Source organism: Varroa destructor, unplaced genomic scaffold (genome assembly GCF_002443255.2).
Source record: "Varroa destructor unplaced genomic scaffold, Vdes_3.0 BEIS01000001.1, whole genome shotgun sequence".
Classification (NCBI taxonomy): Eukaryota; Metazoa; Arthropoda; class Arachnida; order Mesostigmata; family Varroidae; genus Varroa; species Varroa destructor.
In genome coordinates this window covers 61,407,228-61,434,348 of record NW_019211454.1, presented here as the reverse complement: position 1 = coordinate 61,434,348, position 27,121 = coordinate 61,407,228, and the positions used below count along the sequence as shown (strand labels likewise).

The following is a 27,121-nucleotide window of genomic DNA, read 5'->3' as shown; positions in this document are numbered from 1 at the left end:
TTTGTTTGAATTGGTATTTAGAACGTAATCGACGAGAGCGTAACTGGTCACTAAGTAACTTCGAATCTTGAGTTTTCGACGAATCGCGACATGCTTCAGGAAACGCCAAGCACGCTATTATGCTGGTGGAGCATCGCAGAACCCATGAGATACAGGGTTGCATGGCTTCCAAGTGGAATTATATATAAAAGTATGAACCCCTAACCTTTGTCGACCTTGAGAGAACGCTCAGTGAGATGCACCGCTGGCCATACCGACATCAATGCGCGCTTTGGCTGATCTGGCGCGACATCGCATCTCGCTGATTAGAAATACCCCCAATACATGGGGATATAATTTTTACTGTCGACACCACCAGGCCATCGGTAAATCACGATTTAAGCCCTGAATGATGTGCAGGCGATCCTATTTACATGCCAAACCGATACCTTCTTAAAATGGCTTGGTATAAAATAAATAGCTTCCCTTATCCCAAAAAGATTCCTTACGCTAATTGTAAACTTAGCTACACTGAACCCAATTATATGGCAGTGTACAGGATACAGCATCTAAATGTGGTTCTTTATTGTGTTTTGTTTCCCAGTAGGAACAGATATTTGAACTATACTTTACGTGCACTAGAAGTGTTACTTCTGGCAGTCAGCTTGAATTTTAAATCTAGATTACTTACTATTCATTTTTCAGAAAAATCCTTCTTTGACCTTCAAATAAGTTTTTAGTAGTAACTGGGCAACAATATGGATATATAGAGAAATTAAGTTTTTGGCTGATACTTAGCTAAAAAACCTTCAAATGCAGGAGCGCACAATATCCAAAAAGTCCAAAAGGCGCAAAATGGCTAAATGGCGCAAAAGTTTTTTCTATAAATGAATTGCCTATCTATGAACGGTTGAAGGCGTTTGGCAGATCACGACTGTAACCGTTTTTCCTTCTACGTATCCTAGGATAAACTGATTTCCGTTATTTCCGCATAAAGAATTTAGGTGTATCAAGCATGAAGCTGTTTTCTGTTCTTGAGCGTGTCAAATCACAAACTTATTGCCATTTTTCGGCCTGTCTAATGAAAATCTTTCTAAATTTTTTTATCCGCTTAAAATTTTTGACTTGTTGCGTTGCCGTGGAAAGGACGAACTTTTTTTTTGTACCAAATGAACATACACCTGTTAAGATAAATGGCTCGCCAGAGTCTGTCCCGACTCAGATGCCATCTTTCTTAAGTACGAGGTATATACCATATATATAAATGATTTATTATATATAGTGAACCTTGTTGCAACTGTACGCTAAAGGCACTAGGGCGAACATACCATTTTATGGATGAAGCTTGCGAGCCGTGAGTGACCGCGTCGTTTTGAAGGCCCTTCTTGGAGTTGGGCTAATAGACAAACATTTAGTTTGCTCATTATTGCTTGTTATTGTTATAAAGATTATTTGAATTTTCAACCTGTTAATATCTCGTCGTAATGAATCGCCTAAGACCTATGTCACCCTTAGTACTATGACAAATAGAATCGTAATATTCTCTTGTTAGTTCTTATCTCGCCCTCATTCATCTAGATAAATTATGAGTATCGATATTTGGTAGAAACTTAAGGTTAATATGGAGTAATAAAAAAAAAAAAACTATATTGTAAGATATTTGATTAAAGCTTATGTATCATGTACATGTCAGTTTATGCGGCCTTCTATTGATGTTTTGACATTGATCAATTAGACACTTTAATGTTAGTTAGTCGATCATATGTTAAAAAAATAAAAAGAGGCTATTTAATTTACTATTAAAAAATGTTAACAAAAAAATGTATTTGTTCCAGCAACTTAATTCCAGAATAATAGATCCTATTAACTTAGTTTATTACAATTGAAGTTTTTCTTAAATTATTCTTCACTATTTTACATTGAAAGGCTCAAACGAACATGGATTAAGGGAACGACCGCTCTACAATCGGTGAATATATATATATATATATTTCTATGTATTGACAATGTTTGAGCGTGACCGTTCAGCCTATCTGATTGAACCACGCATTAACACATGTTAACAGATTATAACAGTGGTGCTTTTATTCTACTGTGCTATAAAATATATTCCAGCATTCAAATGTGCGCGCGCCTGGCATCAAATTTGATAATTATACATCAGGACACGTTCTAGTTGAGAAAATTCTCTTCCTAACAGAGATCAGAATGAAATCGCAAGGACTCTGCAAATTTTCGCTGTTATTAATGCTGAAGGCCGCAGGACGAAACGATGAGTTTTGATCTTCAACTCGTTAGATATTCGTGTTTTATTTCTTAATCAAAGTTTGCAGTGATATTGTCCAACGCAGATCCTCCTCAGTATTAGTATGGTTTCAAGTAAAAAAACATACTTCACTTCCGTTTAAGTTGCCTCTGGGGTATCAAACGTTCAAGTGGTTCTTGTGTGAGGTAATTAACATCAATTGGCCGGCCGGTCACTGTATGATTTTTTTCCAACCTGTTCCTGACCATCCTTTTGCATACATACATTACCACCTAAAACATCGAACCGAAATCACCAATAGCCTCCAAACAGCGAATTCTAACTGCACTAACTGCTTCCCGTTTGAAGCTCACCCATTTGTACTTATTGATTAAACCGTATGATTTGTTCTCCGAAAAAAATGCTCTGCCATTTCTCTCGACTGATCCTATTCCTACGTTTAGACGTGATCGCTCATTGCGGGGCACGTTATGTCTCCTAAGGAATTGCTTGAGTATCATTGGTTAGCTTCTCTTTACATTCGCTTTATTTCCCACAGTCTTCGTGAAAAATCAATTTTGGCATTATGATTGCTTACTTAACAAAAGTATGGTCTTATCAAGTCCCAAATTGAACGTAAAGATCGCATTTCGCGTGTCCCAATTCGTACACTAGATTTACTTTGCCACCAAATAGACCATGGTTTTTCCGTTAACTTACTTCTGTCCAGTTCTTAAGCTAAAAGTGAGTCCGTCACCAAAATGGCGGCCAGCCAGCCGTCAGCTACTCAACAAATGTACAAGGCGTATATATATATTCTATTGGCGAAGATCAGGTAACTTTTGAAGCGTAAATACCATTAGCTAAACACTACATTAACAATTTTAATAATCATTATGATGTTTTGATTGCTTTTTTTTTTTTGTTAATTGACCGTCACCCCTTGCATGGCCGGTAAGTTGAAACTACGCCGGTCCTATATTACCGATGAGCTCTACGGTAAGACACTGATTTCAAAGAGGCATCTAATTCCTATCGGCACAATCAGCATTTTACAAGCAACCACTATCATTTAATTGGTAGTGTTCTGACCAATAAATTAGCTAGTTGATCTTCATTACCAATGCACGTGTATTTTCGAGAGTTAAAAATCCAGAAATAGAGGCTAGTTTTTATCTAATATTTGTGAGAGAGAAAGAGTTCTATGTAGCTGTAAATCTGTGTTAAAATCAATAAAAAAAAAAATTAAATGATATCAATAAAACTGTTTATGTTATACTCCAGATAAAATTAAATTTAAAATGATAGGCTCACCAACTTTACGCTTACAAAAGCATGATTTATCTGATAATTATGATTTTTCTTAATCTTAATCATTACTCAAAATACCGAACGTTAGTTCCAAACGTCATCGAAAACTCTCCACCTTAACCTGAAGTAATGATGGATGCAAATATGGATGGCAAAAATGAAACTTGCTTGAAACGGAATAAGTAGCACAAACCTGAAATTTAAATTTACCTGAAACCCACGACAAATTAACCATAGTCCACACGTCCGTCTCGCGTTCATAAATCTTTAACACCACTCAATATTAAGTAAAGCCACCCTTCAGATATTTATTCAGGCCTTATTCTACTTATATAGACAGCAAATGACCTGTGAACGAAGAGCACAAAAATAATTTGTTCATATGACCCCTTTTTATGAGAGTTCACACTGCCTCCCTCTTCTGAACAGGAATCAATTCAAATACCCACTCGTGTTTCGGTCACAAAAACGTCCCTATGTGTGTGTATGTTTGCCTCTTTAGTTCTCGATAATCGAAGTTGTTCGCTGAAGAGCGAATGAATACAGACAGAACGTGAGAAAAACGCGACGAACAGAAGTTATGCGAAAGGTACAACGACTCGACCTCACTATTCACGTGAGAGGTTGATGGCGGTAGCCTGTGTGGGGACGCATAAGAGTGAGCGACGAAGCTTTAAAATCAAATTAGAAACATTTGCAATTCTCAGCAGAGTATACCCGCACTTCCAGTGTGCTAACGCTAGGTGACTGGCTCTACGACCTGCGTTTTAGGTACACATCACACATTTTGATGTAGAATCGCACAGCACTCCGATGTGCCCCATCGTCCGCTCGTCTTCCCCGTCACCGAATACATGAACGAGGCCAATGCCAGCGCAGGGGTAGGGATTTCTCCTTGTTCCCACTTATGTTCAGTGAGTAACTACGTAGCCGCTTGAAATCGGCCCCCCTTCATTGAGAGCGCCGTTGATCTTGTCCCGCTACTCGTGCTTCTACTGTCGCTGTTGTGTTTTCAGACACACAACGAAAAAGCGACGGGCTTGGCAACCGAGTGACTCGTGGAAACGCCGGCCCGCCTCGCGCCACTGAATCCGCCTCTCATTTCTCATTCGCTTTATTCTCCTTTGCCTTCGTCTGACTCCATGTGCCTGTCTGTCTTTCTGACTATTTCATCCCGTCGAACAATTCCATGCCTCCTCTCCCCTTGTGCAATGTCCTTAATACATTTCCTCCTAAATACACATTATACCCCTCCTCATACAATGGCAGGCGTAGGGCTGACGCGATCAGGCTGAGCAAAATGCCGTCGCAGGCCAACACACACTACTGGTTCTGTATAAACGGCCTTTACTACTAAGTCAGCAATCTGCCATTGCGCCAGTTCGCGCATGTGTGTGGTCGGCCGACAGATGTAGGTTTGCCCTCAAAGAAAAAGTGGCACGCTGCGCGAAGAAGAGAATTCAAAGAATAATTATTTCACTAGGAAGCAAGTAGAAGCAAGAACTGGGAGCTGAGGACAATGGGACAGCGGAGGGGGCGCGCTCGGCCAAACGACAGAGTCTTTTCACCTCCACAGTCGTTATCGCTTCCGTCACCAGGAATATCATCGTCATTGTTGATTTTTACCGATTCGTTTCCAGAGTCTGTAAGAAAGCTGCACACATGATGCTAGTAACTCCTGCAACGGTGGACGTCACCTGATTGCAGTCGCCTGAGTGGTAACCCTTTTGTGCGTCGTTGCAATTGACACAGCCCGGATGCAGAGAACGGCCTACGTCGTACGGTGCTAACTTATGTTCTCATTTGAGAGACGGACTCAAGAGAAAGAAAGAGACAGAAATTGTGATAGCCTAATATATTGTTTGTAGAGAGACTACAGGTTATTTTAGAGTTTCGATTACTGCCTTATCATTCGGTCTTTTCCGTTTATCATATCTACGATCACGTACGATGCGCACGGGTCACAGGAAATCTGCTAGAAGTCGTTGCTGACTCAACTCTGGCAGGTGGGTAGTTAGGAGTCAGATGCGCCGTTGAAATCAAATTTGCAGCTGTTCTAAGCCGAGCTGTTCAGAGATTAGGGATAAGCCTTCTGTTTTACCTGAACTCCACGGTACGTATGATTGATACATATGACGATACACGCACTTGGCTAACTGGTGAACCAAGTTAATCATTTATCAAGCTTAGTGGTCTCCTGGATACTATATTCAACGCAACCACAAGCCCTACGATACTTGTACACTATAAAATGGTCATAGTGAACGCGGTCCAAGCTATTAGTGCCGTAAAAACGTAAACAAGTTTCGTAGCGGAACCCGTTGGCTTCCTGGTAGAATAAAGGTCTAGACTGTATATCTTGTTGAAAACCAGAACAGATGCGATAGCTGTTCAGAGACCCTAGTATCAATACAAGGTCAGCCTGTTCGCTGTTTAAGTCTACACCGAGAGCGAACGAAGCGTCATTCAGTTTTATTTTTACCCTAAGGAAAAGGTCCACTAAAAAAAACCTGCTTCACAGTAAAGATGAGGGTGGATTGCCGGCTGACCTTTGAAAGCCGGTAACTGTCCTTACCGGAGATGGATAGCCATGGGGGAAGTGACGTGAGTGCTTCTGTAATCCAAATCGGAAGTCGGATACAGCATTTGGAAGGGAAACAAAAATCTGGCCGGGTACGATTGTATCTAGAGAGAAACAACGAAAGCTACCTATAAGGGGTTTTGTGAATTATTGATAAAACGAGCAGTAACCCTGTTGAGCGCCATAATCATACCATAATGTATACAACTGGAGTACGAAATGGATTAATATATTCTATCAATACTTAACTTGACCTTAGCAACTGAAAAGAAATAAGCTCAGTTCGAGAAAGTTATGGTAAGAACGGTCGTGATGTTCTAAAGATAGCTTTCAACTTGTAAAGATACATTCATATTTCAGTTAATCATAGGTTATGCATGGGCATAAAGCGAATCACAAACCAAGTATACTTACTATTCTCTATGTTAGCATGTCTAGCATTGTTGTGCTAACTTTTTAATTAATAGTATTGGTATTTGCCCTGGGTTAAGTAAGCTTTCGCATCACAAAAAGCTACTAGTGTTGTGTAACGCATTAGCTGTTTTTTTTATATATATATATATATATATTGCCACACACTCAAGCTTACACGGCCGTAGATTCGACCAGGTGCAATTAATCCGTTTTGCTAGATCTTTCACTAGCTGGCCTCATTCGTTACATGTTGTTGTTTTTGTCGTCGTCTTGGCCTTCCTCTTGCTTTATACCAGCTAGGCCAGCGCGTGATGAGGATACTTTGGACCATTGCAGCAGCAGCCTAGTGGGGTTTTCGACGCTTGATGGCAAACATCAGCGGTGGGTACGTACCACTTCCCGTAAAGCCACCAGAGATAATGCTACTGTAAATGATTCCAGTCGGTCGCCGTTAACCAACAAGCCGACGAGTCTCGTAATCGCCCCCTATAGCTACTGCTGCAGTCGTCCTCACCACCTTCGCCACCAAAGACGGCGTTGTCGTTGGAACCGCAAGCCAATAGGATCTCCCGCCTCCTTCTAACATTGCTTTGTTTCCGTTACCATCACAGTGTTTCAGGCTGATAACGTTCTCGAGGCTGCCACCATCACGCCTCGCAGCCCATAACTATACAGATGTACCTTAAAAGTCCCCTTTCATGGGGAAGAATAGAGGGAATCGCAAACACGCATGCCAGCACAGTGGTACGACGGCGTCGTACGCATGTGACATGACGTGCATTGAATACAGAGAAACACCATAACGATTATATGCTAGAAACGGAAATAATCGGCTCAATGCGTAGGCAGGCGCAAGTTGGGATGGAACGAGAATGGATGAACGACGGGTGCGGGGCGGGGGGATTATATCAGTTGTGGCTTTATGGCCAATGAGTCGGTTGGAAGGATCGGTTCGAAAAAAGAGAAAGCAAGGAAAGCAACAGCGAGAGAAGAACGGTTTAGGAGATATATCTAGGCCATATTGATATTATATAATTATTACGATTGCAATTGTTCTATAGGGGACTATGATTATATCTCCAAAAAAGGCTCTTGTACGATATCCGTCGAGCGTATGACCTGTTCTGTGTGTTACTCAGTGAATTACTGCATGATATCATTCCAGGTGAAGCCTTTGATCGAGCATGGAACATAGCGAAGTACGAGGGCAAGCGTCAATATCCTTTCAACAAACATCGGATGAGCTCAATATTATGTTATGTCCTAAGAGCTATGCAAGGTAATGTTAGACAATTAAATGCCTTAGGTGCATTGTATGAATGGTGTGAACCGCACGACTCGAATAATTAGGTTATCTCTTCCAATTTGACTACTCCTTTATACGTGCCTCATTAATTAGGTTGCTTTCTGAAGCTTTGTGAGAAATTAAACTTCCAGTACGTCTGAGGTATGTATAATTTCCATAGCAGGCTTGCTAGCCGTATGGGAAAGTTGCTGACTTTTATTCCCAGCCATATTTCGCCTAAATTGAGAAGATGGACTCTGCAATAGAAGTTTGAACTTTTTTAACCAGGTTTTAAATTGGATTTCATTTAGGATTGACGAAAATGTTAGGCATGCCGGCCTTAAGTTACTACCCCATGTTACTTAAAGTAGTCGTTAAAAGACAGTTAACTATTTCAAAGCACTGAAAAGAGAATTAGAGATATTTGTCCTGATTTTTGCCTGTCTCGAATCGAACGACTCAGGACGTACTGAAAGCTTTAGCAAACTAGAAGCTGTACACCAAGACTCGCATGAGTTTGTTTTTGAAATCCATCAAAATGAACATATTTATAACAGTAAATAGTAAGAATCGACAACCGCCGTACAAATCATCATTAAGATTGAAAATGTGTTTAGATGGAAAGACGATTGTGTCGACGTTATTTGTCCCTTTGTCGTACAATTTGGTCTCGCAAGATAGATGCAGTTTTTATAGCTAGGTGCGACAGGAAAAGTACGTAAAATATCAGGGTACCATTACGGTAGTACATATGCATGGACTGAAAGAGAAGTTAAAGAAGACCTAGAATTTGATATATATATATATATATATATATATATATATATATATATATATATATATATAAGCATACTCTAATAAGCCTTTTGAGGACCTTAGAATTGACCCTTAGATTGACCCAAAAGATATGGCAAAAGCCATAAGGGAAATTAAGTTTACGCCCACAACAAACACGTAGTCTGACGTCTTCGAAAAATACTGAAGAGGAAAATTAACTTTAGTTTTCGATAAATATTTGTACAGATGATCAAGGATATTAATTCTCGTAGTGGCCGGAAAATTCTGCAAACATTTTTGGACCAATTTTATCAAAACCCGACTGAGGTTCTGTAGAAAACCTTAATGTTTGCAAGCGCTGTTGGGCATGCGTCGTGCGCTAAGACGCGCGATGTGCCGGACGCAATCAATCGAATTTGGAAGGACCCTATTTCGAGTCTTGTGAGTGATGAATGAATGAATGAATGAATGAAAAAATTGTACGATGTTGTTGGCCGAAGCATTACGTCTCGAGCAAAATTTACAAACTACAGCAGAAGTTCTACGCCGAGTATATGTGAAACAGCTTAACACTTGCCAACACCGCCATGTTTAAGTTCTCGCTTAACCACAATCTTAAATTCCGTTCTTCCAGATTGCGCGTTTTAGCAGTTCTCTTGTTAAACGAGACCTACAAAATGCCAGTTCTACCACATTCACCTTCTACAAATTTCAGTTGTATCCAGTCGAATGAGAAATATGAATTCTGTATTATTATTATCACTATGTTCGAGTCCCAGTACCTGTATCATACATGTAATAGATAACATTGTCATAGGCTACGACAATGCACCCGGTCAGCTTATCTTTCCCTCCCTTTGATCTTTGATCAAATAGATTAGATGGAAGAAGGCCACTTCATCATCGTTGTCTACCAGATTGACCCTAAATTGGCCATCTCACCATCCATCTCTACGACATACAGCGAAACAGATTTGATCGCGGTCACACAAATGCTATACGAAGGATCCACTCGCCGGAGCCGTCTTCCTGCCGTGAAATTTCCTTCATCCTTTTTATCGTTTATCGTTCCTTATGTGTAGAAGAAGTGGTGCTTAAACCAAAGTAGTTTCCTCCAGGCCTGACTTGCTACACGCTTGTTTTAGATGGCTAGGCCCTGTGCACACAAAGCAGTGATCGAAAAAGGCTCGGACTTAAAAATTTTCCACGTGCAATTCTTATAGTGCACTAGAAATTTCGTCTTAATCGCCTGCTGCCAGCGCCTGCTAACGCTGCTGGTGGACCAGCTAGCGAAGGGAAAAGCAGCAGTGATGGTGCTGCTGCTGCTGCTGCTGCTGCTGGGTTTTTGCCCAGCCGAATCGCTCGCTAATCTATTAATTAAGTGAGAATGTTATTCCGTTGCTTCCGTCAGCTTCTCATCCAGGCTTGGACTATCTGTCTGGGACCCTTAACGTGCCGGGAATGCTGTCAGTTACAGTTAGTGCTGCTAGAATGGCAACAAAATGGGTTGTCTGGACAGAACAGGACCGACAAGATGGGCAAAAAAGAGAACCCCGTTTTCAGCAGCCACCTGCCTCCTATCTTTCGTCCCTGGTTTATTCTCGAGACTGACCGGTCCAGTGGTGGCGATCACAACTGCATCTACACACTGTTAAATCAATCGTTGAAGCTGATGAAGACGGAAGGCAAGTAGATCTCAACGACAAATTTTTCTTCTTTAATTTTCCGAGTAGTTATTCTAATCATGTGGTTAAGTGTCGCGATCTATGTATGCGATAGCAAAGCAGGATATTGTGTATGATATCCAACAGTTACGATCAAACAAATATATAATCTTTCCATGTGAGCCTTGATTGTGAATCTCCTTTGACCTAGTAAAATATGCTCGTATATAGACTAGATACGCTGAACAACGTATACTTATACGCACTTTCATTCACAGGCCCCACAAAACTGTTTTCTACATAAAGTTTACTCTAGTAACAAGCAATACACATTTTTATCAAATCATAAAATATAAATTATGTTGTCTTCAACAAATCGAGGCAACGGTCTGTTCTCACTTACTTACGTTTCAATTTCAAATAACCTAACCATGCCCCAAAAAATATTTTTTCTATTGCGACCATTCAGTAAATCAAAGGAACCGCTGCTGAGGCTAGTAGCGAATAATATTGCCTAAAAAATGATGAAGACTAATTATGAATATAGTATGCCTTTTTATACTACGAATTTAACTAAAAAAGCGTAGACCCTTGGCGGAAATGTTTAATATGCTTCACAAGCGCTTAACAATGGAATTATTTACGTGCGGCTAAAGGACCTTGTTCACAATCTAAAGCTAAACTGTGTACTTCTTATAACTAAGTAACATAAATTGCTCTTGTTATCGTAAATATTTCCGCTGCTAGAATCTGTTGTGTCACTCGAACGCCCATCATTATTTACAAGTTAAACCATGAGAAGAATAAGTGGAGGTAACTAGCTAACCTTAACAAAGATTCCAATGTACCGTAGCTGCGTCGATTCATATGTGTCTTTGCGAATATACCCCAGAATGCCCGTGTCTTCAAGTACGGCCAACTATCTCTGCACCATTTCGCTGAAAGGCTACTATTGAAGCTTAATACAAGCCACTTTTACTTGCATTTATATTATTATGTAATCGTTTGGTCAGCTATTCATGGCTAGCATGATTACGCACTAACTGACAGAGCATATGCATGTACATGCACAATAGTATGTGAACCAGCGTATGATTTTCGTCGAACGCTTTCCAGCCTCGTCATTCATAGCTCACCGTAAAGGATTACTACATCTCTCTCTTTCGTTCCCTGGTCCCGTTCCTCTCTCCCTCTTGCTGAACTATCAAGGCTTTCATTCCTTCCTGCGCATGCAAATATATGTTACTATGTAGGCGTATTAGTACGTGGCCTCTGACGGCAATAGTTGGTTACAGTGTTGACAGCAAATGTTGCATGTTTATGCGTAGACATGCGCCTACGATACGTTGTGGCATGCAAGATTGGTCGTCCATAGGCGTGCACCTCACGTGCTGTGTTCGGGTCTCTACTAATACTTTTCAAAGTCCCCTACGCTTAACTGTGTAGACTTTTCGTTTTCTCCCCCGATTCCACCGTTACCTTTCATTGCAATGTACGAATCCATATCCCCTCCAGCTATCCTGCCTACGTTCCCTTTCCATTCTGATCTTGTCCATGCTCGTTTACAACCTACACTTCCCTCTCTCCCCTATGCAACGCCTCTAAAAGCCCTCTTTTCGCTATCTCTCCTACGGTTCGGCTTTCCGCAGAGGGAGGTATGTTACTCGGTCTCACAGAACATTCTCGGCTTATAACGAAGGCAGATGAGTCTTATCAAGAGAAATACACACGCTCTCCGTTCTGCTACATGTGTTAACTCGAACGTCGATGCTTTCAGTTACCCCTTAGCCTGTCCCCCAACAGCTTGCTAGTTTATATATTGTACTAGTAATGTTACTGCTATGCCCAGCTCATTCTCGGGTAACCGTTGGTGAATGCAGTAAGGCAAAGAATTACAGGCGGCACTCTTCTTTCACGATCGGGATTGCAGTCAACACAAAGCGGCAACCGCAGTCGCTTAAACGAGTAACGGGCTTCATTTTGATGAATAAGATTCTGAAACGTTTTGGTTGTGTGGTCTTTGTCCGCATCGACGCCGGTTTTTTCACGCATGCATCCATGTTCTCTGTCTTCCTCTCGTGTTGTCACTCGCAGTAAGCTAAAGCTTCACGCCCATCTAAAGCCCCATTCCCACCAATGGCTACAGCGCCGGTATGAATTCAGTGTCGGCGTTCGCTCGTTCTTTCATCCCATCCTATCTATACTTACTTGCAAAGGGCATCCGCCTAAAACACGAAGAATTCTGTTTCTTTCGTTACTTCATTAAAATATGCAGGAGTACTATAGTCAGAGCCCAAATTTATTAGCAGAACAAATTTCTAACATGGAGGATTAAATCGATAAAATTTTGGCAGTCTAGACTAAGCTACGGATGCCTTTGCTGGCTGGTATTATAGTGGCCGATCCTATTTTGAGTTATGTTATTATTCATTTACATTATTTTATTGCATTCAAGTATTTTCAAAACAAACTAGGGTAGTTGGCAGCAACGTTACTGTCGTACTACCTCTCGACGAAACGTAGTTGCTCATTTAATGAAAACTAATTATTAAATAATATTAATTGATTACATTTAAACACTAGGTAACGTTTATCGTTTATGAACAATTATTTGCTACATAAAGCCTTTAGGTCAAAAAAGTCATCGAAACAATAAGCTGTTGGAACGCGAAACAGCTGCGTCTGCAACGCCATAACCTGGCTATGGAGCAAATCACAACACTGGTCCATTGTATGACCCATATTTTATACTAAACTGACTCTGCTGAGTATCGCTTAATGTTTGACCTTCTGGAATTAACTGTCGTATTACTGTGATTAATTAGCGACCAATCATTCAGTGCATATGTTAGCTGTGGATTAAGATCCATTGGTGAAGATCACGGTCCGCGTTATTGGAACAACAAATATTGGCAGAGACATGCTGCGAATTTTATAATTGATGATCATCTACCGGATTTAGTGGTCTTTCATTTGATTCCAAATTAGGTCTTATATTCTCTCTTTCTTCTCTATAGACATACATTTACTAACCTTACGAACGATCCTTTATGCAAAAATTGATTAATTACTTGAGTTCTGTCGTTGTTGCTAGTTTCCAGGTTCGACTGAAGCTTCTTAACGGCGAACTGTTTGCGTATGACGAATGTCTTAGGGGGCTTCCGCTATTCCCTCGGATCTCCTTTCTCTTCGTCTCAGTTATTATAAGCCAAAGAGAGTTTACATAGCCTTGTTTGCATACCACCATAAGTGTGTGTGTGCCACTGCATACAATGTAATTGCTTGACTAACTACATTGCGACAATTCCAGGATAAGCAGTCCTTTGAGAACTACTAGAATATCCTTAGCAAAGGTCTGTTTCTACGGCTTTTACGATGACGGAACGGTTGGTCACAGCAGGAGAACAGGGTGAAGAGGTCCTTTCAGAATGGTGATAGCTAGGAGAGTTACTGAGCGGCTATGAATAGCTGGTTGGCGGACAAACAGAGAAGAAGCGTCCTGCTGCTTCTTCGGGTCACGGCTTCGTTTCCCTACTCAAGAACACTGAAACGCTTGCGCCAGCAAAAGGTTCACTAGGTAGAGAGGGCCCGGTATTATACATTCAGGCTATACAAGTGCGAAATGAATGCCGGCGGGTGAGGTGACGTTGACGAGTATCTCTCGTTAATAAAGCTAAGAGAAATACATCTCTCGTCAACTCTCTTTGCAGAGATGCATATTGCCAAATTGCAGATGAAAACAATAAAACATACCTTTGTCCAAACGATATTGTTCTATAATAAGCAAAATTCGGACAATTGATCAAACACAGCATTCTGCATAATCGCCAATGACGATTAAGTTCGTCATCATTTCACAGATACATGTGATACCGTATAGAGACATTTGGTTAGAGGGAAATGTTTTCAAATGTATATATCAAACATTTGACTATAGTTCCCGGTCACTAACTGCACATCCGACTTGTAGTGAAATTGAACCCCGTGTCCTTACAGTTCCCTGCTAGCTAAGATTCCTCACAAAATTTCCGTCAATGCATCAAGGTCTTCAGGACTACGCTCTGTATCGTTTGCCTGGTTTTAACAGTTGAACTAGCGATTGCTCCGAGAAGTACGTAACTTTCCGCTAATATAATGTGCAGTGATTTAACCATGCACCACTATCGACAACGGACAACCTTTGGCCCGTCTTAAATATCTCATTGCTCCATATCTTTATTGCCTCCTGTGGGCCAAGTGAGGTGGAAAACCCAGAATACGAAGCACTTAAAAACTTGAGATCTAGCGGCATTGTAAGCACAGCTAATACGAAAAGAGCTACATGGCCGGCCGTATCAGCAGTTTGAAAGGAGTGGTCGAAAGCAGTAACACAACGAACGAATGGACTAAGCCAAATTACAGAGAGCAGGTCGAAACATTGACAAGACGCCGGACAGTAGCTATTAGTTATTTCATGCGACGCCAGAAAGTGTCCTGTTCCTGGTGGTTGGGCTGCAAAGAATCCCGAAAAATAGAATCGGAAAGAAGGTCAGTTTTGTGACAGGGTAATATCCACTTGTAGTGGCGTCAGCAATAGCTACCAGCTTTTCTCAGCAACCTCACTAGTCTTCTTCATCATTCAGTAATCACACCAATGTAAATTGACATAAAAATGTCAGCCCTACGCATCACCGCTCCAAGCACTTCTTTGTGCTCCACTCTCCGTGCCCTCCACAGATCTGTGAATGACCCTTTCCGGTTTCTCGTACCACACAACGGGCTGCCAATAAGCCCCACGACCTATTCAGCTCAAAAGGTTCGCAGCGACACTGTATAGCAGATGATTCTGCAGGCGTTATTGTCAAGTGCCCTTGAAGAAAGCATCGGGTTCATGTGGTGATAATTAAGCCACACTAGAATTTTAAATGTTTTAAATTTTCCAATCCTAAATTTCAAATTTGTCGGACGTAACTATATGGTGCGTAACAAACGCAATAAGTGCATTGTCTATATTGATTACAGACGTCGAAGCCTCTCGGTCAGAACTATGGTTTTCAGGTACTCACAAAAATCCCTGTACAAAAAAAGGCTGCATACGTCATGAATTACATCGACTTCAGATAAACTGCTCAAATGTATTGGCCTTTTGTATATTGGGAGATAAATATTCGTCACTTTTTAAAAATCAATCTCGGTAATTCCAAACAAACAACTTCTATTAAACAAAGACAGTAGTGGATAATAACAGAATAGGCTTAACGCTTTCTGAGATTGTCCCTTAGCATGGACTGTCACAAACCAAACACCTAAGAATACTAAACTTCTCTTAATTGTTGCAATTATAAGCAAGTTCCTGATTGAAACTTGAGTAATGACCTGCGTTACTGATCCACACTGGTGACATGGCGTGCCCACGATTGTCCCTGTACTCGTACGAGAGCTGCTTATGAGCACGTCGGGGCCAATGGTTTGTGGTTCGAAAGTTTTAAATATCAGCTGGTGCTTTCTAACTTTCTATTATGTATTGTAGTAGCATATAATAGTGGTAAGCTATTTAATATTTTTGACAGTGTATGAACAGTATGTAAATGTATTATCGCTAAAAAAAAACCAGATCGGATTTTTACCGGCTAAGGGTGCGTTAGCCATTTGAAGCTACTATATGAAGAGAGAGATGTTTGCGAAAGTCCAATTGCCGAGATCAGACTCGTCCTAGTTGAAAATTTGGCAAAAATGTTTACGCATTGTTCCATTGCGTCCGAACAACTTACTTGAACCAAATTTAATAGGTTCTGACTACGTTGAAATGGTGGATAGCCTTGGACAAGCAGGCCTGAAAGCGAACCTGCTACGAGCTCAAGAGATATCGACTTTTCCTTCTCTCTCAGTATTAGTTTAAATAAAAAAATGTCTCGCTTAGACTCTCAATGATTTGATTGTCTAGTAAACGGTAGAGGGTAGGACACGACGCTTGTCCACCGAGAATATCGCATTCAGTTGTCCTTTAGCGAGCAACTAGCTAGTTTACGGGCATATATATGAACTGTCTTTTTCATTGCTAAATAGCTAAAGGAAACAACTATAAACATGTGGGTAAATCATATGATCGGCTATTGTTGACAACTAATTAGTCTGATTCACGCTGTTTCTGTTAATGCATTCGTCTGGGGGTAGCTATTGAAGCCTTGCAGGCGCAATAATCACGATTAGAACGAGTCGCGACCCTTAGCGCCATGGATATTATGTTGTTGTTGCTATAGCAACTTTGAAGGCGAGCGGACTTTTCAAGTTTTCGAATTATCTCAATGGACTTTTTCGAAACTCGTCTGCTAGACAAGGCGACCATGCCTAGTCGAGGAACGAATTTAGCGACTCCGTTATTTAGTTCGAAAATCTTCGAAATTTTCCTGGAAATTTGTTTTCGCCAAGTGACGCAACGCATTGAAAATGTAAACTATCCACTTGAGGATAACTAGTCGTGTCTACTGTAAGTTTATTCTTTTTTTTACCGTTATTAGTAAAGAAGGATTTGACCTTTCTTAACATTGTAGACTTTTTAACATTTCTCAATGAGGCTCAGAGTGGTCCTCTTCAAATTTTCTAGGTTTCTGTTGCCCACCTAACGACTCGGCTTCTGCCATTCCGTAGCAGATCGTTACTGTACACTTCAATGCAAACTGAGATTACAGGTACTCTGGACGAAACAGAGAACAAGCGGCAGACTCACCTCCATGCTCATTTTATTACAAAAAAAAAAACAAATTACTTTACTGAAATCGTCGATACTACGGAAATCCTAACTGTTGTTTTTCCGTTATTTAAGACTACAGTCGGCCTATAAAAATACGCCTCAAATTTTAAACGTGCATCATAAAAGAATCGTTGAAACTAGGCTACTGAATTTCTAGACGAATGAACGATGATTACAAAATCACACAGGCACAGTCGATTTACCTGACTTTTACGTTAGTAACCGTAATTATTTCTATTTCATTACACTTTAACTTGATTGAATGTTTTCCTTTTAAGTGCAAACTTAGGATTGGCAGCAGTTTATAGGAGACTTTTTATTACTACTATACTTCTAGCAAAAATCTTTGGAAGAGTATAATGTACGCTATAGACAATATTTGTTGCATCGGATCTACAAGGAACCAGTTGCTATTGCCAGCAATTTCACTCATTAAGCATCGTAAAGCAAATACACTCCATTAGTAAATCCTCTTTCCCTTTTTTAGTCGTTGTTCCGCGCTGTGTCTTTCCTTCTGGATGTTACAGAGCGTCTCCCATAGACGTGGTACAGGTGTATCCAGATCTAGAAGATATACCCGTCACTGTCTACGGAAGGAGCTTGCAGGTATTTATTCGTTTGTTAGCACAAAGGCAGCGCGAGACAGGCCAAGTTATCGAACGGTATCCACGACAAAATCGCTGCGGCCCCAACAGTTAATACCGACAGCAATGGGTCCACAAAGATCACACACGGACGTCGGGGGCTCAGTTTGCACCCAGAAGCGAATAGCTATTTCCGGTAGTGTTTCCGGCGTGTGGCGAGATCATTATGGGACACGGCAAGCCCAGCAGCAACCTGACATCGTTCAGTATAGCGGTGGTGTGTTTGCGTCTGGAGTCTGTATGTAGCGATTCATAACTGGAACCGTTTTTCTATGTTGGGGAAAAGTAACTAGCACTATTTAGAAGTCGAAATCGGACATATTGCTTTCCCATTTGTAGGATGTTCACAGAATGTCAAACCAATCATAATATCCCGCCGGCAGACAAATAACTGTAGAATCTGTTTTGAAAAATTGAAGCAAGTGCAAACGCTGTCACGCCTAACGTTCAGTATACGATTGGTTCTATGAATGAAGATCTGGTCATGTTATAGCATAGTTAGAGTTAAGTAGAATGCAAGGGTATGAACACACGCATGTTTTGATAGTAGAGGATAATTATGATCTATGCAAATTGGCTTTGACGGGGATCGGTTCCCCAATTTAAGTACTATTATCTAACTACTGTTGGCGCCTATCGGTCTTCAGGCTTCTACTTTGTTTTACAGTTGAAACCCCCTTGACCAGAAAATCTTGAACCGTCAAAGTGGCAACCGTCACTAGCAGATCTCCTACGACCTTTGGAAAAACGAGTTTCGCCGCTGATAAAAAACTAACTCATCGCGATTATCATTCTGATAATCATAATAATGGGGAAACTGATAGTTAACTTTGATTGTCCAACCACGTCAATTATATCAGTTTATTTGTTTCGAGTAAATCTATGTTCAAGCCTGCCAATATACCTGTCATTTACGCAGTTGGCAGGAGTGTGGAATCGTCAATCTCATACGCTAATAGTGGGTGATAAAACGGGAGAGAGAGAATGAGTGCATGAGGCGCGGAGTACGTTGGACCAGACGGCTCGTCTGCGGGTATCCGGTATACTGTCCTTCCATGCTCGCACAGGAACTCATTCGCCCCCTCAAGTTCCAAGGCCGTCCCACTGACAGGTTCATTCAGGATTGAATCGCAGCCGGCCAGAACTACTACTGGTGAGGTGCGCTGGGGGATGTTTTGCACCAGTACCGGCTGGCCTTTTCTCATCGTTGTGCACGTATTCCCTGTTCCACTCCGCTTCGGATCTCTTTACATTTTCGCAACTGCATACTGTGACGTCCCTGCCGTTTCCGTCGGCGGTCCTGAATTACCAAGTGATGCCATGGGAATTAACGGAGAAGAGACTAATTAGATGGACGCTGCAGTGTAGCAGTACCACGTTAGGACTGCGGTGTTGGTGACCAAATTACCTACTTTAGACCATGGTCGGCTAGAAGCTTCAAAGCCTTGAAATGCATCAGTAACCGATGAAGAGTAAATGATGGCGGCCTTAACAACTCCGGTTTATTTCTCTGCAGGAATTTTTTGCTGTGTGACAACCGATCCAGTGATAACTAATACGCATTTAACGTAACGAAGGCATAATTTATACGATATTTTATTATTATCTCAACTTTAATGGATCTCAACGAATTTCGTATTCATTATTTAATCAACGATTCTACGTAACTTTGGTTTTCAATTTAAATTATATGTATGTATATAGTAGTAGTAGTACGCTTTTTAATGATCTGAACGAACCGCTTTGCCATATTTTACGCCAAAACTGTATTGACGGTTAACGCTAAGTTGTTTTAACATATGTTCAACGATTTCAACATGCTATATCATCTGTTTCTATCTAAAACTAGCAGATTGATTCGGTTTGTCATGGTGGATCTAACGATTTTTCTTCATTTCGATTCAAAGACCGACACCAGGTAGCCGTAGAGGTGTAATTGGGGTGAATATTTTTAAGGAATAACCGCGATAAAGGTGATTCCTGAGATTAGATAGATGACACACCGAACGAGTAGGACTTTGATGTCGCAACAGCCCGATCACGCCCTGAGGCCATTCATTCACTGCGACAATAATGAGGTCTCCAACCTAGCGATTCTCTCGTATCAAACGATCTGGTTGCCGCTATGACCCGATACGGCTGGCAGAAAAAAAGATCGCATCAATGTAACACTGAAGAAACTGTCCAACAAAATATATATACCCTATGTGAGGTTATCCATATAAACAGAAAATCTTCAAATCTCTCAAAAGGTTCATTATTAAAAGGCAATCGAAGACTAAAGTTGTGAAAAAATATTTTTTAATAAAGACTTTTTTATATAACGAATTTTTAATAAAGGGTTCAAATTTTTAATAAAGGGTTCATAAGTTTTTTTATAAAGCAGCTTTCATTCAATGGCAATTTATTGTTTACTTCATTTGTTTTTTATTTTGATGATTTATTCTATTATTATTCGTATAATATCTTCATGATTTATAAACTTGCGCAGTTTATTTTTTTCAGTATTGTATCAGAAAATTGCGAAATTACTTTGTTTGTCTAAGCACAATGTATTGTAAGATTCCAAGCAATTTCGTTCGTGATTGCTCCATGCAATCAGTCACTTTTCAGGCACGCGTTTGACGCGGCTGGTAAGAAGTGCTAGCAATGAACCTTAGCAATCGGCTTTGAGCTTAGCTCCGTTGCAGTGCCCGTGGGTGGCTATGTTTGCCCTCCAGGCGGATAAAGCATGATTACTACAAAAAGGTTTAAGTTGGGTCTGATTTTTTTAGCGATTGCATTCGCTCTTTGTGTTTAACGATGTCTTTCCCAATGTTATATTTCTTATTCAGTGGGCAGGTGCTGTGCAGCATACAAGGGGAAGCGAATGCTATGTTTATTAAGCAAGGAAATTATTGTAATGACAAACATTTCCCGAAGGGCAAATAAGCCTCTAAAGACAACAATGTTTTAAAAAACCTAACATCCTCTGCTCTGTTCCAATAGCCGTAGTAAACGATGACACCTAGTAGTTGTAAAGTTATGGAGAAAATGCCGGGTGACAATTTTAGCTCGTAAACGTATATACGTAAGAGTATTCAAAAAAATCAATCCGTGCTCTTTTCAATTATTACCTGAACTTCGGCTTCATTCCACTGTACCCCAAGCGAAAAGAATGTTCCTCTACTATGTTCAGGGACAACATTTGCATAAAAAATTGGTTAATGGGTCGCCTCAAAAATAACTTGAAATACCTCCCATCATTCATCTGAAGTGACTTGGTACTTGAGAAACTTCCCTTTACAAGCTACTGTCAATTGAAACAGGCTGCTCAGAGAGGTGAGGTCTCGCCCTTTTTAAGCACAAGCGCCTGAAAGGGTACGTACGAGAAAGCAAACAAGTCTAACCGGGCAAACAAGACATTTCGACACACCACTTGGTAAAGGCTGACCGTCAGCGCTTTGGGTATTACCAGGCGCGAGGCCTCGGAGACGGCTTTGAATAGCCTAACAGATAATAGATAAGCAGAGATTTTATGAGCTTTGCTAACAGGGGAGTTGGGCTGGCGGATAGAGGTACAAAGTTTGTGATGACGTAGAGCGGTGTAAACTGGAAACCTTCTGCGTCTTCAAGTAAGGTTAGTCACAATGAAGGCTGGGTACTATGTTTGATTATATCGGAGATCTGATGTCCTGTGGCGAAAGCGTCATGAAAACGGGGTAAGTTTAAGAGAGTCTAATGGCAGCCTCAAGATAGGAACCAAAATTATTAAGTGTGCGTATGGCAATGGCTATTACGGGATTTACCATCGTGGGAACGCTTACAGCAAAGCACAGCCCAGAAAGCTGGCTTCTGAGCTCTCCTATCTAACCTCACTAAAGTTACTTTAATGTTGAATGGATACGAGTTAGTTAACTAACCTGTACCATGGAATAGTTCGAAGTCAATTACGTCGTTATAGTATCTTTAGTAAAAATTAATTTCCTCTCTGGAAAATGTCATCAATAACCTAGGCAAAATTTATTTTCTATCATTATCCCCTAAGCGAATAGTCCTATTATCGATATGGTGCGTAGTAGAAGACTTAGGCTATAGGCGCGATCCAACCCACTAAAACCATTCTGTGACACCAAACCATTTTCAAATCAAACGGCTATGGTTTGTTCTTGTCTTTTCCTAACCGACGTTTAATTTACGAATTAATTAATTTATAATAATTAAAATAAATAAGATATACAATAAATAAGAGATTCTCAGGAGTGCAGACTAGTTGTGAATATATAGGAATAAAAAAAATAATAAAAAGCGGTGCATACCTGTATTCTAGTGAACGTGCGAAGGAAATACACTTTTGTTATACTCAGAATTGTGTTTTGGATAGCATAGAACATTTGACATGTTCTAACAGAGTTTAAACGTATTGCGGCACTGTTTTTCATTTCCGTGAATCACATCCTTATAATGACAATCCAGTATGTCTTAATAGCTGCTACAACCAAGCAGAACAGTGTGTCTATGTTTAAGTCCGCAAAAACAAAGAAGATTTGATTTAAGTTAACTGATATGAACAATTGATTATGACTGACGGAATCGGTTTGTAGCTAGCCATGACGCTTGTCACTAGGGGCATTGACGCGATCAATAATATAGTGAAAGATAGGAACAACGTAAACTGTTTTAATGTGAGACACGTTCTTATTCGTTGGCCCAAAGAAACAATCGACCAGCGTCCAAGTTTATATGACGCTGAGATTACTAAGGTTGTACACGACGTTGTCCATAACGCACGACTGTGAAAGGCAGTTTGCATCAAGGTGTAGCAACATATGGAGGCGGAATTAGCCTCGGGCAGTCAAATTTAAAAGTGACTTCCCGCCGCCATCAGCCTCCGATGCCGCGTTTGCACCCCTGGGCCAACTCTATAAGGCAACCCTCTTTCTATTTTTTTTTTTTTTTGCTAGTAAAAAAGGAGCCGACAGGTTCAAATTTACAGATATAACGTATAACTTACAGGTAGTTAGCGGATCAATACGCTCATCGTTTTTATTCGAAATCACATCTATAGTTGTTTGTTGTTTGAGCTCAGCCAAAAAGCATACGTCTTTCAGACGACATATTTGTCGACACGTTTCGTGGTACAATCAGTGAAGAAGCTTCAAGTTTGGCATATGTGTCCGCACTCACGAATAAAACGCGATTTTCTCGTTTCTCTATCTCTGGTCTAAGCTTGCTTTGCACATAAATTTGTTATCAGCAAGCACGACCAAGGGAATCATTATTTTTCAATAAAACTATATGTTTTGCTGATTCAGCCTATGCAGTTGTTATGTTTGCGACCGACAAGATATCAATCACCTCACCAAATCAGAACAGGAACAGGTGAACTGCAAATGGACGATTGATCGTTAACGTCTTCTGTTCTCGGATCCTGCGCATGGCGTCCAATCTTTAACATGCAAATGTCTACATACGTATAACGCAAGAACTGTACGGTTTCTACGAATCTAGGACTAGAATAGGCGGACGAGCTAAAGACGACAGACACATCGTATAGAAACGCTGGTAAGTGTGCTTTAATATCGCCGTTGTAGAGTACAGCCGATCCATGGGACTAGGGCTGAGTGAAGTGGAAATTAACTTGATGGACGGGCAGCCAATGTTACGGTACGCTACAATACATTGTAGAGAGCGCAGCCATATTCCTCTGCTTAAGCGGGCTCTACAAACATAGTGACACGACTAATACTTCATATGTTAAGCATTTTCTGCTTCAAGGGGGCATATGACAAAAAAATGCCGTGACACTTTTTTTTCCCATCGCAGCTTCGTCCAGCTTAGACACTCTCTGCAGTCTCTCGGAAATTCACAAGGGTCGATTATTGCCGGTAACACAGGGCAACAGGGACTCACCCTGTTCCTAGATTATTTAGAGCACGTAAGTCGTATCGTCGACGAGCGATCCCAGGATTTCGATTTGAGCAAAAATTCGTTGATGGCGTCACTTGTTTGGCAAAAGAAAATACCACTTTTAAAGAAGATCGCTTAAAATGGATTAGCACGAGTCATTTCAAAAGTTATTTTACTTCGCATTTAACTGTGTGGCCTATATTGGATAGGTCTAAAGGAAAATCACTCCTAGAGTCATATCCCTTTTTGTTTGTGTATTCAGCAAACTTCGTAGTTGTTAGACGCGCTCTGGGAACAGTTGATGCGGCACAGTGGCCGTGTTTTCCACTAACAAGTTATATAGAGTTAATAAACAATGAACAAGTCACAAAAAATGGAATTGCAATTAAAATAACTAATTTTCGATCCTAAGCCGTTAAGTTTTTCTCTTTAGTTATTTCGCTCATTTAGGTTGTAAAACAAAAGATCAGGTATATACTCGGGTTCAGGTATCTCAGGCAGAAACGAATGATCTTATTTTGTGCTAGACTACACCCATAAAATATGGGGGAGCGATATACAGTTTGCGTAAGCCTCGTGGGTAAGGTACTTGCTTAAAAGTTTCAGGCATTAAAAATCAAACTAACACTTGTACCTTCCTTAACTTCGGAAAAAGCAATAGGCGGAGAGATCGCGGCACGATTGGTTAACACTACTTCAAAACCACTCTTCACGCGCTTTATCCTGCAGCTTTTATAGCGCACATTGCAACTGCATACATTCCCTGCTGAAGAAAGCCTTCTGTCAGCTTATCTGTTTAGTCTAGTCACGGGTAACCTTCCGCAAAGTAAAATCCTTCACTATGAGAGTAGCTACATCGTTGTCTGTAACGGTTAGAAAATAATCGGACGATACAGCAAGTTCTCAGAAGTTTGTTTGAAAAACAGCCCGAACATAGGCTGTACATTATGGTCGTCGCTCGAATTGCGCAGCCTGCAAACGAAGCTAGATGGTTTTTGACCCAGAATCCGTGCGTTCGGTAAAGTATCGCAAAGGGTAGTCGATTAGGGATCCGGATCGTTGTTTATATCAGATACTCAGATTAAAAGTAAGGTGTGTGACTCAACAGCCGGTCCCGTCAACCTGAACTAATATCCGTCGCCTGGACTGCATCTGCAGTGTTTGCTCTCTTCGTGGGAAAGCGTGCAGATTGCAAGGCGAGAAAACAACTCAGCCACTCAGGCCACTCGACAGGATCTGTGGCGCAGGACCTGAATCGCTGCAGCTGCTGCTGTACAAGTAATCGAAAAGATGTTTACGGACATAATTTTTAGAGCCTTGTCGAAATGATGGCAGGAGATTTCTTCTCTTTCATATTGGAGCACCTTAAAGCATTATGCCATAGGGAGTCCGACATTGTTTTTGGTCTTGGCAGCAGTCGAAAGGATTCTGAACCCGTTTTCGCTGCCGTTGCTAGGGTGTGTTTCATATAGGAGCTTTCTATAAGATTTTCATCAAATCGAATCCATAGATATTTAGCTGGAAGATTGCTGTTCATGGGGTGTCCACCAGGGGCGATATGTAGTGATCTTGGGTGATGCTTTTATCCGTTGAAAAGGGTGCTTTTGTTTTCTATTAAAGAGAAGGTTAGTTCAGGCCAAACAAGACGTTGAATAATATCTATAAATGCTTTTTTTTTGTTGCATCATGCATTCTTCTGAGTTATGTGAAAATTGTTTGCGTAAACAACCCATTCGACCGATAGGAAATTGGTGAGGCAAAGTATTTCTTTATATCCAATGTTTTAGAGCATGGGTTTTAAAGCCATTGGATCGGGTCTTGAAGAATGCCTTTGGAAATCTGAAAATTACGTCAAGCATTGCGAGGTGTCTGAAGCTAGGACAAGCATAAAGAACTTTATGAGGAGACAGAAAGCTATTAATCAAGTCCTAGACAGATCAGCTGTAATCGTCAAAATAAGGCAACGTGTTCATTGCGGCTCTTTAGCTCCTGTCTCTTTCGTGGCATTTAAAATTTCGCGTATTGTGAATTGTGTATTTTGTTCCGTGCAGATTGGGTAAGAAATATTCCTTTTCGTCCACTTTCTTAATGAAATTCATGTTCAAGGTTTGCTTTAGCAATTCAAAGGCCTAATAATACTCTACCGGGTCTATAGACTGAAAGCTCATTTAGTGCTCTGCTTGTTGTGAGTAAAGACGGGCTATTTTCCACTGAACAAAAAAGGACCCAATGTGTGAGAGGCGTGACCATTTATCGGAATACAGAGGGGTGGTTTCTCCTAAAAAATATATATTGCTTCCGCAGAAAGTTCGTCGAGTCCCAGAAGTCGTCGAAATTTCATACGTTTGAAGACTTTCTTCGTTTCTGCGCACGTTAAAGTTAAAGACGTCTGAGTTTCTGAAGTGAGGTCTATCGTGCAGGGCTAAGCGTATGCTTGCTGTATTGAAAACATGGAGACCACGCATATTGTAGGTTGTATCTTACAAGTTCATAACCCTGATCGCAGGGCTTTTCTTTGGCCTAGTCGCATAGACGGTCCCAGTAGGCTTGCTTATAATTCTTTCTTTAAGGTCGACGTGCTTCTTTGTGTTTTTCTCAGGGTGTATTGAAACCCGGTAGAAGGGAGTGTATCGCCGTTTTTAACTGGAGGCATACGAGTGCCCCTCTGGTATTATATATATTTAGCCTATTATCGTACAACTATTTAAATTGGTACACTATGTAGATTTCAGAAAGATCTATTCTAAGATTAATGTGATATGATAGATGATAAACACTGAGATATAAAATGTATAATGACGACAGTTCTGGTTACTAACGTTTAACGCAGTGATCGCTTTAAATCTATAGTATCACTGCTTCATGGAATGCCTCATGCAGGGAACAACCGCTCTTGATCTGGTTGTTTCTTCTAGCATTTGATCATGCCTTTGAGTCACACGTATGTAGCCTATATTTATATTTAAGCATCGCTCACAACTTACTCATTTCACCGCATCGTGGGGAACATTGCGCTAGTTTCGGATGACCGGGTCTGCACGCTGCGCATGTTACTTTTTTTGGAGTTTTGTAATGATGAAGTGAATAGATCAGGTTCGAATGCAAATTAGCACCACAGAATTTTTGTTGAAACCTATGAAAATCGTAACTATGGTGAAGAGTAGTTATAACTAAGTACGCATGCGGAATAAAATGTTGCGGTTCTCAAAGCGATGTATTTCGAAGTCATCGACTTTCTACCGTTTGATCCTGTGAAAAAGGTTTAACGGGCAGAAAGTAGAGTCTATCGTAGAAGCTTCGTTTATGATTCCCGTTGAGTTGCTAAGATGGGCGTTGAGGAAGCAGCGCATTCAACGTTTTGCGGAAATTTAGGTGGTGAACATTAAAATCGGTGCCGCCAATTACGAATGATTACTCTGTCATACGTATATGAGACTCGCTAACACGAAACGGATGTCTCTCTGGGTGTACATGGCAGCATGTTGGACACTGAGCACCAAGTAGACAGTGATATTCTGTTGGACTATCAACGGGGTACATATCTTCATTACATGAGAACAAAGTAGAAATTCATATCCTATTTGTGCTTCTACCTTGGACAA

At 40.7% G+C, this 27,121-nt stretch overlaps 1 protein-coding gene and 3 long non-coding RNA genes across 6 annotated transcripts in view; 2 read left to right on the top strand and 2 right to left on the bottom strand.

Annotated features, from left to right (window-relative positions):
* Positions 1-27,121, bottom strand: part of LOC147758905 (uncharacterized) — a 232,395-nt gene that overhangs the window by 146,127 nt on the left and 59,147 nt on the right. The gene's annotated exons all lie outside the window — the stretch shown is intronic.
* On the top strand, positions 6,265-10,305 carry LOC111255340 (uncharacterized). The gene is made up of 4 exons (XR_015329973.1): positions 6,265-6,413; positions 6,827-6,915; positions 7,696-7,809; positions 9,469-10,305. It is a non-coding gene; the product is annotated as an uncharacterized LOC111255340 (long non-coding RNA).
* On the top strand, positions 16,563-19,969 carry LOC111255339 (uncharacterized). 2 transcript variants are annotated; one of them, XR_002675436.2, is made up of 3 exons: positions 16,563-16,722; positions 17,514-17,868; positions 18,298-19,969. It is a non-coding gene; the product is annotated as an uncharacterized LOC111255339 (long non-coding RNA). The 2 variants fall into 2 exon arrangements; XR_015325503.1 differs by having other exon boundaries at positions 17,474-17,868.
* The window catches only part of LOC111255338 (uncharacterized), a 52,403-nt gene continuing 44,073 nt past the window's right edge, over positions 18,792-27,121 (bottom strand). The window contains exons 1-3 of one of the 2 annotated variants that reach the window (XR_002675435.2): positions 24,154-24,392; positions 19,634-19,769; positions 18,792-18,930 (exon numbers count right to left, since the gene is read on the bottom strand). This is a non-coding gene — a long non-coding RNA (uncharacterized LOC111255338). Of the gene's footprint in view, positions 18,931-19,633; positions 19,770-24,153; positions 24,393-27,121 lie in introns of those variants that run through there. The other variant, XR_015325495.1, reaches the window with a different exon arrangement.